At 34.8% G+C, this 4933-nt stretch overlaps 1 protein-coding gene and 1 long non-coding RNA gene across 4 annotated transcripts in view; one reads left to right on the top strand and one right to left on the bottom strand.

Moving 5' to 3' along the window:
- The first annotated feature begins 211 nt into the window (after positions 1-211).
- The window catches only part of LOC107058836 (uncharacterized), a 25609-nt gene continuing 20887 nt past the window's right edge, over positions 212-4933 (top strand). Inside the window, exons 1-2 of one of the 2 annotated variants that reach the window (XR_001472361.1) lie at positions 212-358; positions 2108-2330. This is a non-coding gene — a long non-coding RNA (uncharacterized lncRNA). The remainder of the gene's footprint in view (positions 359-2107; positions 2331-4933) is intronic. The other variant, XR_001472360.1, reaches the window with a different exon arrangement.
- LOC102601930 (uncharacterized) overlaps positions 2544-4933 on the bottom strand; it is a 23262-nt gene continuing 20872 nt past the window's right edge. For both annotated transcript variants that reach the window (XM_015305014.1, XM_015305015.1), the window contains one exon: positions 2544-3567. The gene's annotated coding sequence lies outside the window, so the exon portion shown is untranslated. The remainder of the gene's footprint in view (positions 3568-4933) is intronic.

The following is a 4933-nucleotide window of genomic DNA, read 5'->3' as shown; positions in this document are numbered from 1 at the left end:
GGATAAAATCAATGTTAAAAAATAGGCAAATTTTGGAGGAGGACCTAAAGTGCACCAATATTGTAAACATGAGGGACTATTAGTGCTCCATGTGAAACTCAAGAATGACTTTGAATCTTAATCCAAAAATGAGGAATTATTTTGAGACTTTCCTCATAAATAGATATAGATATAGATATAGATTTTCTCTCCCTTCTCTCACTTAATAATTAAAAATAAAAAGATAACAAACAAAACAAAACATCACTTCCGTCTTTTCCAGACTTATCTCCATCATCGTCTAAACACTCCTGCTTCTCGGTCCAAGAGAATTCCGACCATCTTACTTTTTGATGGAAAATCAGCCAAACGGTTACCGGTAAGAGTTCGTTGTTAATTCGACCTTGACATATATGGTACAGATGTATTTGGAAATAATTTACTCGCCATTGTTATTTTCCCGGCTGTGTCATGGGAAATTTAACAGATCCTCTAATCCGCAAACCAAGCTCGCAGACAGATCTTACTGTATCTGGATTTTTTTTTTCTTTTTCGTCCGATTATAATTGATGTTAACAAAAAAAAAATGCAACTACCTGTCTGTCATGATAATTGATCTGTCAAAACGGGTCGAATCATAACCGGCTGTAAAAGGTGTATACTTGACTCGAAAATGGATAGACCTGCTTTAGCTCTGTAGCGTCATTTTTAAGTATTTCTATTAGTAAATATATTATTTCCTCGTTGCATAAATGCTTCATTTCAATTCTAACTTTGTTTTCCTAAACTATATAGTAAAATTTGTACTTTACGTGGTATTCCTTTTTCTTTTGTAGCTAGGCTATGTATTCATTTTTATGAGAATACTTTTTGTGAATTTTCATTCAAACTTATTAGTAATTAACAAAATTGTTTATCATTTAATTTGTATGAGGTCAAGGCACACATTATCGACTTAGCTAGTAAGATAGATTGATTTTTAGCAGTTTGAGTATCATGATAATAATCTAAATGAAGATGGAAACAAAGTAAAGCTAAGCAGGGTAAAACAAAGCAAAGCCAAGTGTTCGAGAGCTTGGGACGTCAAGTGAAGCGTCTGAGGATGATTCTTGCTCTCCCGGAGATGATCCTGGGATAACAAAGCTTGGCACCCGAGAATAAAGAGAGCTTAAAATGTAAGGCAAATTATGTGGCCCTAGATGAAGTCTATCAACTCGCATTCCCAAATATTTCTTTAGACCCTCCACTTCACCCATTTATTAGAGAAGTAGTCCGTCATTGTGAGTAGAACTTTTACCTGTCCCGCCACCGATGGTAGTGGTCTGGCGGTGTCCACGGGGCCGACACTGAGTGTAAAGGTTCGCCTGGTTGGTGCACCGTTTGGTTAAATCATTGGCACTTATCACTCTTTCTAGCAAATGCCCACGTGTCTTGTTCCATATGGGTTTGACTCATCTACCTCTACTGTTTTCAGCTTCTCTTCTTTTTCTCTTTCCTGATTTCCTATTTTATTATTTTCTCGTTTCATATATGCTTCATTTCACCTCTAATATTTGCAATGTAATTTGATGTTCAAAATTAAGATTTATTGCTCACAGTGATGTTTACAATTGTTCTAAAAATTTATGAAAGTTGTCACATTAACTTTTAAAAAATCTGATTCATTTCTGGACCATATAATAGATTTGGTTTTCTTCATAATATCTCTTTTTTTGTTTTGTTTTTTTGGGTTAGCTGAGTTATGTACTCATAAATAAGAGAAACACTTGATGTGAATTTTCATTAGAACTTATGATAAGTTGACAAAAATTGAATCGAGATCCTTGGAACTTTTAACGAGCTTTCATTGATGTTGACATAATGCCTTTGTAAATTTGTGTCTAGTAAAAATTGTAGGTTAGAAGTATCAGTTATTCATATTTTCCATCACTCAACCCCTTTATGCCGGTACCAAATATTAGCAAGTCGGGTCTGTCTAACCCATTTTCAGCCAGCTCATTTACCGGTCTAGTTATAACATATCATGGTATAAATTCTTATATTAACATCTGCAGCTGGAAATTGCTAATTCATTTGGGAGGTCACTAATGCCCTCTCTTTTCTCTGCTTTTTTATTCTTTTTTTTCAGTGAAAATTGGATTGCAGTTGCAAGTGACCGTAGCCTTTGATGGTTATGATTATTTGAGCTTTTCATATTAACTTCAAACAAGGTCCAAACCAGCTTCTCACTCCATGTCTAGTCCTTCTCTCCTTACACAAGAACAAACACGCTTGAGCTAAATCAACAGGTCGATTGTTACTCAAATGAAGCACTTAAACAAAGCAAAAACAAAATATCAGTGAAATCTCAGGTACACCTTTTTACAAAGCAGAATTTCTATTATCATATCCCAAGTTTAGTCACCACAAAATATAGAACAATTTAAGCAAAAAAATTATTATATGTACAGTTTACATTTATTGAAGGGACTGCCTTCTTTTCTTTACAGTCATCATATTCTAAACAACTACTCTCTATTTTATTATCTATTTAATTCTACTTGTAGAATTACAAAGAAAAATAAAATAAGGTGAACTAAGAAGAATATGCACAAGCTTCACTAGTTGGAGCAGTAATGGTAGACACAATAGATTCACTAGTTGGAGCAGTGATGGTAGCAAAATAGAATTAATAGTTGGAGCAGTAATAGAAGCAATATAGAATCAAATAGGATCTCTCTGCCATGATACCAGTATGCATCTGATAGGATTTCGGTTTTCAAGATTGTTATATTGGACAAAGCTTAGAGTGAGCAGATGAGTGAAACATCGAACCTAGGTGTGTAGAAGATCAATTTTTTAAAAATGAGAAGAGAAAGAAGTAGTAAAACTGGGAGAGTTGGGATTTTCCAGTAAGAGTGAGTGGCACAGACTTGTCTTTACATACATGTGACTTGACTACTTTTATCTATGATCTTATGCATTGGAACTTCCTTCAGTTTTTGGTCAAAATGATGGGTTGTGAAAAAAACAATGAACCCAATGCTGCGGTCATGTTTTAATTTTCCTTCTCCACTTACCCTTTTGATTGTTGATGAAAGTTTGATAATTAGAAAGTATTAAGACTCCGTTTCCCGATAATAAGAAGACCTTGAAAATATCTAGTATTTATTGTTCTTTAAATTTTTTAAGCCAATTACTCTCAGCTTTTCTAATCAAAGCTTGTCTTTCTCTTGTATCTACCAAGCATACTTCTTTCCAAGTGCCCAAGTCAACATGGTGTATTTTCCTAGTTTTCTCAAAGACATGGATGATGGGGCTGCAAAATAAACACAGATACAAGCTGTTACACTAAGATCTTTGCCTTGTGTCAAGAATTTCATGCTTAGGATAATTCCGACAACTTAAAAGTAGAAGAAACATATAGAGAAGGGAAGATTTTGCTCCTCCATTTTGCAATTTGAAGTTTTCAGTAGCATTAGGAAATAGAGTTTTGGGTTGAAACTTTTGTAAAGTAGAATAGGTCTAAGAGTCCACAAATATGGCTCTTTTTCCTTCTTGTTCTAGGAGTGATCCCTTCTTCCTTCAGGAGTGATTCCTCCGCCATACCTAGAAAGAAACAAAGTATTATTAAGTTGAGCCAAGATGAAAGGTTTGTTCCAGCAACATCAATTAGAACAGTAGCAGCTGTAGTAATAGTAATAATAATAGTGATTATTATAAATATTTGAAACAAAATATTATCTGAATAAAATTAATAAAGAACCAAAACTTATAATGGAGGTATTGCGAGGAAGAACTGAACTGAAGTGTATGTATAGTTCTGTTCAATTGAATCTATAATGTATTGTTGTAAACTATAAGCTTGCAAGTAGTATTATGGAATACTAATTGTAGGCAAAGAAGCATCTTTAAGTGCCATAGAGCAAGGAGAAGTTGGAGAGCCTTTCATATTTCCACTCGTCCTTAATCCAAGTGATTAAGGTTTGATGGCATTAGAGAAGCTAACTATGTGGTGTTTGGCATTCTAATCCCCATTCTTTTGGTTGATTGTCTCTCATGATGCAATGCACGCAACCATTTCTAGTTCTACACTTACAGCTCTCAGAAAATACTGCTGGATTCTGTTGTCCTCTACATCCAGTCGAAGTAGGAAATATTTTTTTCACCATGCATGCTTCTCCCCTCAGCAAAAGTTTATTTCAATCTACCAGTTACCTAGTAGAGCTATGACCTAGTTTTACTCAAACTAACATGAAAAGGGAGGTAATTATCAGATAGAGATACATTTAAATTTTACACAAGAATATTTCTCTTTAAGTGCCATAGAGCAAGGAGAAGTTGGAGAGCCTTTCATATTTCCACTCGTCCTTAATCCAAGTGATTTAAGGTTTGATGGCATTAGAGAAGCTAACTATGTGGTGTTTGGCATTCTAATCCCCATTCTTTTGGTTGATTGTCTCTCATGATGCAATGCACGCAACCATTTCTAGTTCTACACTTACAGCTCTCAGAAAATACTGCTGGATTCTGTTGGCCTCTACATCCAGTCAAAGTAGGAAATATTTTTTTTTTGAAACTGGTAACATTAAAGTAGGAAATATTTTTTCACCATGCATGCTTCTCCCCTCAGCAAAAGTTTATTTCAATCTACCAGTTACCTAGTAGAGCTATGACCTAGTTTTACTCAAACTAACATGAAAAGGGAGGGAATTATCAGATAGAGATACATTTAAATTTTACACAAGAATATTTCTCTTTATACCAACTACGAGAAATCATGGGAAAACTCCAAATTGGCTCAGCTGGTATTTGACAAAAGACTTGATAGAGTACCTCTACAAATCATCCAGGCTAAATGAGAGTGATCGTCATTAAAATAGAAAAAAATCAAGAAATAAATGGATGTCCTTTTGTTGGAAATCGAGTGCCTTACTATTGCATTGCTCTCCCGCTCCAAACCCCCCCCCCCTCC

This window comes from Solanum tuberosum, unplaced genomic scaffold, assembly GCF_000226075.1.
Source record: "Solanum tuberosum cultivar DM 1-3 516 R44 unplaced genomic scaffold, SolTub_3.0 scf00635, whole genome shotgun sequence".
NCBI lineage: Eukaryota > Viridiplantae > Streptophyta > Magnoliopsida > Solanales > Solanaceae > Solanum > Solanum tuberosum.
Note: the sequence above shows the minus strand (reverse complement) of the source record. Positions and strands in the feature narration are given on the sequence as shown.